Source organism: Nomascus leucogenys, chromosome 1a (assembly GCF_006542625.1).
Source record: "Nomascus leucogenys isolate Asia chromosome 1a, Asia_NLE_v1, whole genome shotgun sequence".
Taxonomy (NCBI): Eukaryota; Metazoa; Chordata; class Mammalia; order Primates; family Hylobatidae; genus Nomascus; species Nomascus leucogenys.
Window position 1 is genome coordinate 5,664,008 of NC_044381.1, and position 15,027 is coordinate 5,679,034.

Here is a 15,027-nt window from a genome sequence, read left to right on the forward strand (position 1 = left end):
CACTTGAAACAGAACAATTGGTTTGAAGCACAGTATCTAGATCCTTTCTCCAAAGAGAAGGAAAATTGCCCATTCAACCAGCAAGTATCTCTAATTAAGGAATGGAAGGACAAGTTTTCAGTAGTATCACTACCTGGCAGTCTGCATGCAATCAAGCAAGGTAAGGTTCCTATATCCACAGGATTTTTTTCTTGACTAGAAAAAAAAATTAGGATAATTAGGCAAGTTGTAGCAACCATTTTTTATGATCAAAAAGATTGCAACAGATTTAATTAATTCTTTGGTAGATGCAGAAAGTAGTATTTATGCTTTTCTAAAGGATAATATTCACCATGGACTAACAGCAAAATGTTTCATTACCATCTCAGCAGAGTTTGTATTTGATTTCACAGTATTCTATAAAGTGTCAGGCATTTTAGAGATATCGCTAACAGAAAGGTTATGCTTTCTAAATACAGTCACACAACTACTTCGTACCTATGATATAATTAGACTGTGACACTCTTGAGGACATCTAAACTTCAATCTGTTTAAAAATATAAATCCCTATGAACGCCCAAAGAAAATGTGCTTCAGGCAATTTATCTGCAGTAAAATGATTTAACTGTGGGACAATCATGTTCATTTCTTCATATCTTTAATATAAAGTTTACCATTTAAAATGATTTCATCGCTTAGCTGGAAAGCTATACTCTACTGATTAGTATAAGATTTTTTAAAATCATGTTTGTTTCTTCTTTAGGGAAATGGTAGAGTTTTTTAAATAAAAGGTGCATTTTTTTCTTTATAACATTAATATCTGTCACTATAAATAACTTGAAAAATCTTCCAAAGTGTCAACACCTGAAGTCAATTGTGTGTTTCCTTTCAAGTATTTTTTCTTCAAGAGAATTAAATCGTTTATTGATTACACATGATAATGGATGGCACACAAGCTTCATTCCCATCTATAATTTTATTGGGTACCATTATTCAATTTAGATATATTGCATAGGATATGCCAACAATCATTTTAATAACCAATAATTCCATGATTTTGCTTCGGTAATCCCTTTTAATGGTGAACTTAAGGTCACAGCAGTAACTATCAGTTCAACCACACCAAGGTTTCTGAAGACAATGGTTTCTCCACCCAAGCAGGTTGTATATAAATTCCAAACAGAACCTGGCATCATCCTGAAGGAACTCTAACTTCACACTGTTGGGGAAATTTACCAAGATGGCTTCAGAGTAGACCAACTTTACACAGCACATTAAAAAAAAAAAAAGACATTTATTCAGTGTCCCAATCAGGCTATTATATTTAGCAATCAACAGCATGGGTGAAAAAAAATCTACATTAAAACCCTTTGTTGGAATGGTTTACACTTTCCTCAGAACAGAAACTAAAATAACCTGTTACACAATTAGTCACAAATACAGTCCTCGAGTTTTTTGCCCACACACATGAGTATTTGTCTAAAACATGTCTGCTTTGTAGCAGCTGGGCCCTGCCACCACTGTGCTTGGCTGAGTTCACAAATCTGTTGTAACCTGTAGCTTCCCTGTCACTTCTCTGGCTCTCCTCTCCTGCTAAGCTTTGTTTCCTAATTAAAATCTTCCGCCACTGCCATAGCTACTGCTGCTACTGGAACCACCATAGCCACCTTGGTTTTGTGGTTTGGCAAAGTATTGGCCTCCACCACCATAGGGGACAGAGCTTCTGCCTCCAAAGTTTCCTCCCTTCAGGGATCCAAAATTTGGAGACTGATTGTTGTAATTATCAAAATCACTGTAGCTTCCACCACCTCCAAAAAAACCACCTCCAAAAAAAAAAAAATTGCTTCCATCATTACCAAATCCATTGTAGTCATCCCCACTGCCACCATATTCACCACCACCACAGCTGCCACCAAAGCCACCACGACCATGGAAGTTTCCTCCATGACCTAAGTTGTCATTCCCGCTGAAACTACCTCCAGGACCACCACCAAAGTTTTCAGAACCACTCTTGCTTTGACAGGGCTTTCCTAGCTTCACAGTTGTGGCCATTCACAGTATGCTATTTCTGAATGACAGTCTTATCCATGGAGTCATGGTTGTCAAAGGTTACAAAGGCAAAACCCCTTTTCTTGACAATGCCTTGGTCAGTCATGATTTCAATCACTTCAATTTTTTCCATATTGTTCAAAATGATCTCTTAGGTGATGTTCTTCAGTGTCTTCTTTAATGCCACCGACAAATATATTTTTCACAGTTAACTGGGTACCAGGTCTTTGAGAATCTTCTCTTGAGACAACTCTCTTTGGTTCTACAACTCTATTTTTTTTTTTTTCTTCTTGAGACGGAGTCTTGCTCTGTCACGCAGGCTGGAGTGCAGTGGCGCCATCTCGGCTCACTGCAAGCTCCACCTCCTGGGTTCACGCCGTTCTCCTGCCTCAGCCTCCTGAGTTGCTGGGACTACAGGTGCCCGCCACCACACACGGCTAATTTTTTGTATTTTTAGTAGAGACGGGTTTCACCGTGTTAGCCAGGATGGTCTCGATCTCCTGACCTCGTGATCTGCCCGCCTTGGCCTCCCGAAGTGCTGGGATTACAGGCGTGAGGTTCTACAACTCTTCCATCTACCTTGTGTGGCCTTGCATTCATGGCTGCATCTACCTCCTCCACAGTGGCATACATGACAAACCCACAGGCCCTGGAGCGCTTGGTGTTTGGGTCTCTGATTACCACACAGTCAGTGAGGATTCCCCATTGCTCAAAACGGCTCCTCAGGCTCCCATTGGTTGTTTCAAAGCTCAACCACCCTCAGCTATTTGGGCTCTTTAGGAGACTGACTTAGACATGACCCGCAGGGAGACGAGAGACTTTAACCATGCTTCCTTGGTGGCCTCCACGGGCAGGTAGGTTTTTTTTGTTTTGTTTTGGTGAATAGTTTTCCCAACATTTTATTATAAACGTTATCAAATATACTGAATAATTGAAATAATCAGAAACAACAAATTTGCATATATCCACCATCTTTTTTTTTTTTTTTTGAGACAGAGTTTCCCTCTGTTGCCCAGGCTGGAGAGCAATGGGGAATGGGGGTATCTCAGCTCACTGCAACCTCTGTCTCTTGGGTTCAACCGATTCTCATGCGTCAGCCTCCCAGGTAGCTGAGATTATGTGCACTGTGCACCACCACATCCGGCTAATTTTTGTATTTTTAGTAGAGATGGGGTTTCACCATGTTGGCCAGGCTGATCTTGAACTCCTGGCCTCATGTGATCTGCCCACCTTGGCCTCTCAAAGTGCTGAGATTACAGGCGTGAGCTACCACACTCAGCCACTACCATCTAGATTCTACAATTACCAATTAATTTGCTTTATTATACATTTATTCAACCGTCTATTTGTTGATCCCTCTGTCCATCCATTAATCCATCTTTTTTTTTTGAGGCATTTCAAGGTAAGTTGTAGATATCAACATACTTCATTCAATACTTCAGCATGCATATCATTTTTTAGAGTTTAATGTCATGTATATGAGTTTGTCTTGGTAAGATTTTACATATAGAAGATGCACAATCTTTATTTTATTTATTAATTTATTTTTGGAGACAGATCTCTGTCACCCAGCCTGGAGTGCAGTGGTGCTATCATGGCTCACTAAAGCCTCAACTTCCCAGGCTGAAGTAATCTTCCCACCTCGGCCTCCCGAGTAGCTGTGTCTATAGGTGCATGCCACTAGGCCTAGCTAATTCTTAAAATTTTTTTGTAGAGACAGAGTCTCACAATTTTGCCCAGGCTGGTCTCAAACTCCTGGCCTCAAGTTATCCTCCCACCTTAGCCTCCCAAGTAGCTTAGATTACTGGCATAAGCCACCATGCCCAGCCTTGATGCACAATCTTAAGTATACCATTCAGTGAATTTTGACAAATGCATACACTTATATAATCCAAACTCCTATCAAGATACAGAATATTTATATCTTCCCAGAAAGTTCACTCACATTCCTTCCCAGAAAATCCCCGCATATCCATCCCTCAGAAGGCAACCACTACTCTCACATTTTTCAACATGGCTTAATATAGTACAGTGTGTAAGAGTTTCAGTGTTCCATCACCTCACCGACATTGGTGTTGCCAATCTTTTCATTTTAGACATTCTGATATATTTATAGTAATATATCTTTGACTAATGATTTTGAGCATTTATTTGTGTGTTCATAGCATTCTCATATCTTTCTTTGTGAAATATTGGTCTAAATCTTTTGCCCATTTTAAACTGGGTTGTCTTTTTTTCTTTCCTCTATTTTTGAGTTGGGATAGTATTTTGTCGCCCAGGCTGGAGTGCAGTGGCACCATCATAGCTCCCTGCAGCTCAAACTCCTGGGCTCACGCTATTATCCCACTCTAGCCTCCCAGTTCCTGAGGTTACAGGTGTGAACCACTGCACCCTGATGTCTCTTTATTATTGAGTTGTATTTTTATTTTGGATAATAGTCGTTTTTCAAATATATATATTTGCACATTTTCCCAGCCTGTGGCTTACCCATTCACTTTCTTAGCACTGTATTTTGGTGCAGAATATTGGCTCATCCAGTTATGAAAATCTTTCAAATATTGACACATTTCATTATAGAAAATTAAAATAACATTCTTTTTTAAAATTATTATTATACTTTAAGTTTTAGGGTACATGTGCACAACGTGCAGGTTTGTTACATATGTATACATGTGTCTTCTTGGTGTGCTGCACCCATTAACTCGTCATTTAGCATTAGGTATATCTCCTAATGCTATCCCTCCCTGCTTCCCCCAGCCCACAACAGTCCACATGTGTGATGTTCCCCTTCCTGTGTTCATGTGTTCTCATTGTTCAATTCCTATCTATGAGTGAGAACATGAGGTGTTTGCTTTTTGTCCTTGTGATAGTTTACTGAGAATGATGGTTTCCAGCTTCATCCATGTCCCTACAAAGGACATGAACTCATCATTTTTTATGGCTGCATAGTATTCCATGGTGTATATGTGCCACGTTTTCTTAATCCAGTCTATCGTTGTTGAACATTTCGCTTGGTTCCAAGTCTTTGCTATTGTGAATGGTGCCGCAACAAACATACGTGTGCATGTCTCTTTATAGCAGCATGATTTATAATCCTTTGGGTATATACCCAGTATTGGGATGGCTGGTTCAAATGGTATTTCTAGTTTTAGATCCCTGAGGAATGGCCACACTGACTTCCACAATGGTTGAACTAGTTTACAGTCCCACCAGCAGTGTAAAAGGGTTCCTATTTCTCCACATCCTCTCCAGCACCTGTTTGTTTCCTGACTTTTTAATGATGGCCATTCTAACTGGTGTGAGATGGTATCTCATTGTGGTTTTGATTTGCATTTCTCTGATGACCAGTGATGATGAGCATTTTTTCACCTGTTTTTTGGCTGCATAAATGTCTTCTTTTGAGAAATGTCTGTTCATGTCCTTTGCCCACTTTTTGATGGGGTTGTTTGTTTGTTTCTTGTAAATTTGTTTGAGTTCATTGTAGATTCTGGATATTAGCCCTTCGTCAGATGAGTAGGTTGCGAAAATTTTCTCCCATTCTGTAGGTTGCCTGTTCACTCTGACGGTAATTTCTTTTGCTGTGCAGAAGCTCTTTAGTTTAATGAGATCCCATTTGTCAATTTTGGCTTTTGTTGCCATTGCTTTTAGTGATTTAGACATGAAGTCCTTGCCCATGCCTATGTCCTGAATGGTATTGCCTAGGTTTTCTTCTAGGGTTTTTATGGTTTTAGGTCTAACATTTAAGTCTTTAATCCATCTTGAATTAATTTTTGTACAAGGTGTAAGGAAGAGATCCAGTTTCAGCTTTCTACATATGGCTAGCCAGTTTTCCCAGCACCATTTATTAAATAGGGAATCCTTTCCCCATTTCTTGTTTTTGTCAGGTTTGTCAAAGATCAGATAGTTGTAGATGTGCAGCATTAATTCTGAGGGCTCTGTTCTGTTCCATTGGTCTATAACTCTGTTTTGCTACCAGTACCATGCTGTTTTGGTTACTGTAGCCTTGTAGTATAGTTTGAAGTCAGGTAGCGTGATGCCCTCAGCTTTGTTCTTTTGGATTAGGATTGACTTGGCAATGCAGGCTCTTTTTTGGTTCCATATGAACTTTAAAGTAGTTTTTTCCAATTCTGTGAAGAAAGTCATTGTTAGCTTGATGGGGATGGCATTGAATCTATAAATTACCTTGGGCAGTATGGCCATTTTCACGATATTGATTCTTCCTACCCATGAGCATGGAATCTTCTTCCATTTGTTTGTGTCCTCTTTTATTTCCTTGAGCAGTGGTTTGTAGTTCTCCTTGAAGAGGTCCTTCACATCCCTTGTAAGTTGGATTCCTAGGTATTTTATTCTCTTTGAAGCAGTTGTGAATGGGAGTTCACTCATAATTTGGCTCTCTGTTTGTCTGTTATTGGTGTATAAGAATGCTTGTGATTTTTGCACATTGATTTTGTATCCTGAGACTTTGCTGAAGTTGCTTATCAGCTTACAGAGATCTTGGGCTGAGACAATGGAGTTTTCTAGATATACAATCATGTCATCTGCAAACAGGGACAATTTGACTTCCTCTTTTCCTAAGTGAATGCCCTTTATTTCCTTCTCCTGCCTGATTGCCCTGGCCAGAACTTCCAACACTATGTAGAATTGGAGTGGTGAGAGAGGGCATCCCTGTCTTGTGCCTATTTTCAAAGGGAGTGCTTCCAGTTTTTGCCCATTCAGTATGATATTGGCTGTGGGTTTGTCATAGATGGCTCTTATTATTTTGAGATACATCCTATCAATATCTAATTTATTGAGAGTTTTTAGCATGAAGGGCTGTTGAATTTTGTCAAAGGCCTTTTCTGCATCTATTGAGATAATCATGTGGTTTTTGTCTTTGGTTCTGTTTATATGCTGGATTACTTTATTGATTTGTGTATGTTGAACCAGCCTTGCATCCCAGGGATGCATCCCACTTGATCATGGTGGATAAGCTTTTTGCTGTGCTGCTGGATTCAGTTTGCCCGTATTTTATTGAGGATTTTTGCATCAATGTTCATCAAGGATATTGGTCTAAAATTCTCTTTTTTGTTGTGTCTCTGCCAGGCTTTGGTATCAGGATGATGCTGGCCTCATAAAATGAGTTAGGGAGGATTCCCTCTTTTTCTATTGATTGGAATAGTTTCAGAAGGAATGGTACCAGCTCCTCCTTGTACCTCTGGTAGAATTCGGCTGTGAATCCATCTGGTCCTGGACTTTTTTTGGTTGGTAGGCTATTAATTATTGCCTCCATTTCAGAGCCTGTTATTGGTCTATTCAGGGATTCATCTTCTTCCTGGTTTAGTCTTGGGAGTGTGTATGTGTCGAGGAATTTATCCATTTCTTCTAGATTTTCTAGTTTATTTGCATAGAGGTGTTTATAGTATTATCTGATGGTAGTTTGTATTTCTGTGGGATTGTTGGTGATATCCCCTTTGTCATTTTTTATTGCGTCTATTTGTTTCTTCTCTCTTCTCTTCTTTATTAGTCTTGCTAGCAGTCTATCAATTTTGTTGATCTTTTCAAAAACCAGCTCCTGGATTCATTGATTTTTTGAAGGGTTTTTTGTGTCTCTGTGTCCTTCAATTCTGCTCTGATCTTAGTTATTTCTTGCCTTCTGCTAGCTTTTGAATGTGTTTGCTCTTGCTTCTCTCGTTCTTTTAATTGTGATGTTAGGGTGTCAATTTTAGATCTTTCCTGCTTTCTCTTGTGGGCATTTAGTGCTATAAATTTCCCTCTCCACGCTGCTTTGAATGAGTCCCAGAAATTCTGGTGTGTTGTGTCTTTGTTCTCGTTGGTTTCAAAGAACATCTTTATTTCTGCCTTCATTTCGTTATGTACCCGGTAATCATTCAGGAGCAGGTTGTTCAGTTTCCATGTAGTTGAGCAGTTTTGAGTGAGTTTCTTAATCCTGAGTTCTAGTTTGATTGCACTGTGGTCTGAGAGACAGTTTGTTATAATTTCTGCTCTTTTACATTTGCTGAGGAGTGCTTTACTTCCAACAATGCAGTCAATTTTGGAATAGGTATGGTGCGGTGCTGAAAAGAATGTATATTCTGTTGATTTGGGGTGGAGAGTTCTGTAGATGTGTATTAGGTCCACTTTGTGCAGAGCTGAGTTCAATCCCTGGATATTCTTGTTAACTTTCTGTCTCATTGATCTGTCTATTGTTGACAGTGGGGTGTTAAAGTCTCCTGTTATTATTGTGTGGGAGTCTAAGTCTCTTTGTAGGTCACTAAGGACTTGCTTTATGAATCTGGGTGCTCCTGTATTGGGTGCATATATATTTAGGATAGTTAGCTCTTCTTGTTGAATTGGTCCCTTTACCATTATGTAATGGCCTTCTTTGTCTCTTTTGATCTTTGTTGGTTTAAAGTCTGTTTTATCTGGGACTAGGATTGCAACTCCTGCCTTTTTTTGTTTTCCATTTGCTTGGTAGATCTTCCTCCATCCCTTTATTTTGAGCCTATGTGTGTCTCTGCACGTGAGATGGGTTTCCTGAATACAGCACACTGATGGGTCTTGACTCTTTATCCGATTTGCTAGTCTGTGTCTTTCAATTGGAGCATTTAGCCCATTTACATTTAAGGTTAATATTGTTATGTGTTAATTTGATCCTGTCATTACGATGTTAGCTGGTTATTAGTTGATGCAGTTTCTTCCTAGCCTTGATGGTCTTTACAATTTGGCATGTCTTTGCAGTGGCTGGTACCGGTTGTTCCTTTCCATGTTTAGTGCTTCCTTCAGGAGCTCTTTTAGGGCAGGCCTGGTGGTGACAAAATCTTTCAGCATTTGCTTGTCTGTAAAGTATTTTATTTCTCCTTCACTTATGAAGCTTAGTTTGGCTGGATATGAAATTGTGAGTTGAAAATTCTTTCCTTTAAGAATGTTGAATATTGGCCCCCACTCTCTTCTGGCTTGTAGAGTTTCTGCCGAGAGATCAGCTGTTAGTCTGATGGGCTTCCCTTTGTGGGTAACCCGACCTTTCTCTCTGACTGCCCTTAACATTTTTTCCTTCATTTCAACTTTGGTGAATCTGACAATTATGTGTCTTGGAGTTGCTCTTCTCGAGGAGTATCTTTGTGGCATTCTCTGTATTTCCTGAATGTGAATGTTGGCCTGCCTTGGTAGATTGGGGAAGTTCTCCTGGATAATAGCCTGCAGAATGTTTTCCAACTTGGTTCCATTCTCCCTGTCACTTTCAGGTACACCAATCAGACGTAGATTTGGTCTTTTCACATAGTCCCATATTTCTTGGAGGCTTTATTCGTTTCTTTTCATTCTTGTTTCTCTAAACTTCTCTTCTTGCTTCATTTCATTCATTTCGTCTTCCGTCGCTGATACCCTTTCTTCCAGTTGATCACATCTGCAACTGAGGCTTGTGCATTTGTCACATAGTTCTCGTGCCATGGTTTTTATCTCCATCAGGTCCTTTAAGGACTTCTCTGCATTAGTTATCTTAGTTAGCTATTTGTCTAATTTTTTTTTCAAGGTTCTTAACTTCTTTGCCATGGGTTTGAACTTCCTCCTTTAGCTCGGTGTAGTTTGATCTTCTGAAGTCGTCTTCTCTCAACTTGTCAAAGTCATTCTCCGTCCAGCTTTGATCTGTTCCTGGTGAGGAGCTGCGTTCCTTTGGAGGAGGAGAGGCACTCTGATTTTTAGAGTTTCCGGTTTTTCTGCTCTGTTTTTTCCCCATCTTTGTGGTTTTATCTACCTTTGGTCTTTGATGTTGGTGACGTACAGATGGGTTTTTGGTGTGGATGTCCTTTCCGTTTGTTAGTTTTCCTTCTAACAGTCAGGACTCTCAGCTGCAGGTCTGTTGGCGTTTGCTGGAGGTCCACTCCAGACCCTGTTTGCCTGGGTATCAGCAGCAGAGGCTGCAGAACAGCGGATATTGGTGAGCAGGAAATGTTGCTGCCTGATCGTTTCTCTGGAAGTTTTTTCTCAGAGAGGTATCCAGCAGTGTGAGGTGTCAGTCTGCCCCTACTGGGGGGTGCCTCCTGGTTAGGCTACTCAGGGTTCAAGGACCCACTTGAGGAGGCAGTCTGCCCAGTGTCAGATCTCCAGCTGCGTGCTGGGAGAGCCACTACTGTCTTCAAAGCTGTCAGACGGGGACATTTACGTCTGGAGAGGTTACTGCTGTCTTTTGTTTGTCTGCACCCTGCCCCCAGAGGTGGAGCCTACAGAGGCAGGCAGGCCTTGAGCTGTGGTGGGCTCCACCTAGTTCGACCATCCAGGCTGCTTTGTTTACCTACTCAAGCCTGGGCACCAGTGGGTGCCCTTCCCCCAGCCTCACTGCCGCCTTGCAGTTTGATATCAGACTGCTGTGCTAGCAATGAGCGAGGGTCCTTGGGCTTAGGACCCTCTGAGCCAGGTGCGGGATATAATCTCCTGGTGTGCCGTTTGTTAAGCCCGTTGGAAAAGCACAGTATTAGGGTGGGAGTGACCCGATTTTCCAGGTGCCGTCTGTCACCCCTTTCTTTGATTAGGAAAGGGAATTCCCTGACCCCTTGCACTTCCCAGGTGAGGCAATGCCTCGTCCTGCTTTGACTCATGCATGGTGCACTGCACCCACTGTCCTGCACCCACTGTCCAGCTCACTCCCCAGTCAGATGAACCTGGTACCTCAGTTGGAAATGTAGAAATCACCCATCTTCTGCGTCGCTTACCCTGGGAGCTATAGACTGGAGTGTTCCTATGTGGCCATCTTGGCTCAGACTAAAATATCGTTCATTAATAGCACCACCAATCTCATCAGAAAAGTTTTTATGTATTGAAAAGCTGTCAAGCTTGTGCTGGCAGGTATGTGTTCCAAAATTCCGGTCAGGTACTATGTCTTATGCCTGTAATCCCAGCACTTTAGGAGGTCAAGGCAGGAGGGTTGCTTGTGCCATAGAGGTCGGGCTGCAGTTGTCCATGATCACACCACTGTACTCTAGCCTAGCTGACAGAGTGAGACCCTGTCTCTAAATAAATAAATAAATGAAAAACCTATGCTTTCATAAAACATAAATTCTAATTTTTGCTTGAAAGCTTGAATTTTATATTTATCACATAAGTTTTTCCTGTTGAAATAAGCTAGTTTTGTTCCTTTTAAATAAAATGTTTGTCAATATCCTACTCTGAATAGCCATAGTTTAACAGTCACTATTTGAGGTAAAAAATGGTGCTCCATGAAAAACTCAGCTAATTCACCTCACGACTCAAACAATCACACAAGTGCTCTTCCTCAAGAAAACCATCATACGTCTGTATATAGCAGAAGTGCTTTATGTGTAATTCTGATTTCATCATATAGAATATTAAAAATATGTATAGTTAATTACTCAATTAAAAAGAGGGTAAAAGTCCTTAAGAGACACCTCACCAAAGAAGATATACAAGTGGCAAATAAGCATATGAAAATTGCTCAACATCATGTCATTAGAGAATTGCAATTTAAAACAATGAGTTATCACTACATATCTATTAGAATGGCCAAAATCCAAAACACTGACAACACGAAATGCTGCCAAGAATTTGGAGAAACAGGAACTCTCGTTTGTTGCTGGTGGAGATGCAAAATGGTAGAACGACTTTGGAAGACAGGTGGGCAGTTTCTTACTGAACTATTAAACATAGTCGTTTTAGTAAAATTAAACATACTCTTACCATATGATCCAGTTATTCAGCTTCTTTGTATTTACTCAAATGGATTGAAAACATATCCACACAAAAACCTGCTCATGAATGTTTATAGCAGCTTTATTCATGTTTGCCAAAACTTAGAAGCTGTAAAGAAGTCTTTCAGTAGGAGAAAGGATAAATAAACTGTGACACATCCAGACAATGGAGTATCATTCAGAGATAAAAAAAACAAATGAGCTCTCAAACCGTGGAGAAACACGGAGGAAACGTAAGTGCATATTACTGAGTGAAAGAACCCAATCTGAAATGGCTATATAATGTATGATTCCAACATATGATGCTCTGGAAAAAGCAAAACTATGGATTTAGTAAAAAGATCAATGGTTGCCAGGGGTTTGGTGGGAGAAGGGAAGGGACGAATAGGAGTAGCATGGAATTTTTTTGTTTCTTTGTTTTTTGAGATGGAGTCTCGCTCTGTCACTCGGGCTAGAGTGCACTGGTGTGATCTCAGCTCACTGCAAGCTCTGCCCCCTGGGTTCCTGCCATTCTCCTGCCTCAGTCTCCTGACTAGCTGGGACTACAGGTGCCCACCACCGCACCCGGCTAATTTTTTGGCATTTTTTAGTAGAGACGGGGTTTCGCCGTGTTAGCCAGGATGGTCTCGATCTCCTGACCTCGTGATCCACCTGCCTCAGCCTCCCAAAGTGCTGGGATTACAGGCGTGAGCCACTGCACCTGGCTGAAGCATGGGATTTTTTAGGCAGTGAAACTATTCTGTATGATCCTGTAATGGTAGAAACATGACAGTATAAAAAACTCATGGAATTGTACAACACCAAGAGTGAACCCTAATGTCAACTATAGACTTTAGTTAATTTTAATGTATCAGTATTGGCTCATGATTGTAACAAATATACCACACGAATGTAAGATACTAATAATAGGGGAAACTGTCAGTGGGAGATAAAGAGGGTATGTGGAACTCTCTGTAAGATCATCAAAATTTTTGGAAAAACCTAAAATTGCTCTAATAAATTAAGTCTGTTAATGAAAAAAAGATGTACATTCAGGGGCCTAGAGTTAATTAAATTAATAATTTTTACTGATTCATCAAGAATATTCTTAAGTAACACTGGTTTTTTCTTCTTCTTTTTTTTTTAAACTGAGTTTCTAGTGGTATAAAAGACAGTAATTGTTAAGTGTAGTTTGGTGCCACTGCCTTGACTCATGCTAAGGTCCCAGCAGTTTGGTCCACTATTGTTTTTGCCCCACTGGTGTAAATGTCAACACAGTAAAAAAAAATAATAATAAAAAGGCAAATATTATCTTCATATTATTTTGATCCCTAGGAGTCCATGACTCATGTTTTAAGAACTATGGGACTTTCACATTTTTAGATGCAATTTTCTTCATATTTATCATCTTGGGAAGTTTTTCATATTCTTGAATCTATAAATTTATGCTTTCACTAAGTGTGGGAAATTTTCAGTGATTATTTTATCAAATACATATATTTTTTCTATTCTCTCCTTTTTTTCTTGTGCGACTTCATTAGATAAATGTTAGAATATTTGATACTGTACTCTAGTCCTTGAGGCTCTGTTCTATTTTTTCACCAATGTTTTTCTCTCTTCTTCAGCTTGGATAATTTCTACCCATCTATGTTTAAGTTCAGCAACTTATCTTTCATCCTATGCTTTTAAGTTCACCCAGAGAATTTTAATTTTTTTTAAAAAAGAATTTAGGCCAGGTGCGGTGGCTCGCACCTGTAATCCCAGCACTTTGGGAGGCCAAGGCGGGTGGATCACTTGAGGTCAGGAGTTCAAGACCAGCCTGGCCAACATGGTGAAACCCCGTCTCTACTAACAGTACAAAAATTAGCTGGGCATAGTATGCACCTGTAATCTCAGCTACTCGGGAGGCTGATGCAGGAGAATCCCTTGAACCCAGGAGGCGGAAGTTACAGTGAGCCGAGATCACGCCACTGCACTCTGGCCTTGGTGACAGAGCAAGAGTCTGTCTCAAAAAAAAAAAAAATTTTTTTTTAAAGAGAATTTGCATAATGCCATTTTTTGTATGCAGTCCTTTAATGAATTTAACAATGCCATACTTATTGCATGCATACACTTTCAGTTTTCTAATACTCTTTGAATGAATTAGGTTATTTCTTTTTAGAAATTATATATATAATTTAGAAATTTTATATTAATAAATAATTGTGTATATTTAAAATGTATAGTGTGATGTTTTGATACATGTATACATTGTAGAATGATTAAATCGAGCTGATTGACATATCCATAACCTCATATATGTTTTGTTGTTGTGAGATAATTTAAAATCTACATTCTTAGCAGTTTTCAAATATATATTCAAATATATGATATAATTTTTTCACGTAGTATATTTTTACTTCTAGAAAAACCGTTTTGTTCCTTTTTACAGTTTTTATTTATTTAATGAATATCCTATCTGTCCATTCATTAAAAGCGTATTTTTCCCTCACATTTTTGAGCATAATATAATGGATGCTTTAAAATCCTAGTCTTTATTCTTACAGCTAGATCATTTTGAGGTTAGGCTCCATTGATTTTTTTCTTTGTATTATATCTTTGTGGAACTAGTAATTATGAATTTATCTTGGACAGTCACACCCCCCAAGGCCTGAGCTGAAGTGGCACATCATCCTCTGAGGAATTGGTGCCCTGGCCAATGTGAGCAACTGTGCATCCCAGAGATGGGATGATGTAGTACCACGCGTCCCAGGGAATTAGGGCAGTGACTGAGCTGAGACACAACACTTACAGGCCACATAACTCTACTGCCCTGCTTTCCTGGAGCTGGACTAGCTCTAGAGTCTGAGCTAGAGAGACTCTGCTCCCTGGGGAGAGCCCTGCCCCTCTATCCAAGAAGTAGAGTCATTGTTCCATGACCCACAGGGCTCAAACGACAGCTGTGCTCTGCCATTTTGGGGTACTTTGTTGCCATTGATCCCGGTTTCACAGAGTCTAGGATACTTCTGGGTCCCACTATCCCAGGATCTAGAGTCACCACTGTATGATGCTTCATCCTCTGGGATATGATTTGCTACTGAGCCCTATGACTCATATTCCCAAATTGCAGCCATACCCTGCTCTGTAGGCCCAAACCCCCAGAGTACCCCTTCTTCCCCTGAGCCAGGCCAGAGTTTTGCCCTGCCCTCCAGGGATAGAATCACAGCTACGATTTGGCTCCCTGGGCCTGAGCTGCTAGAAGGTGCCTGAGAGTCACAGAACCTGAGTCTGTGAGCATGATACATCCAACCTGGCCACAGAGAACAAACCTGAACCCTAAGACCCAGGTGCCACAATGGGGTCA

At 40.2% G+C, this 15,027-nt stretch overlaps 1 pseudogene; it reads right to left on the minus strand.

Annotated features, from left to right (window-relative positions):
- Positions 1-1,504: 1,504 nt before the first annotated feature.
- Positions 1,505-15,027, minus strand: part of LOC101176290 — a 31,308-nt pseudogene continuing 17,785 nt past the window's right edge.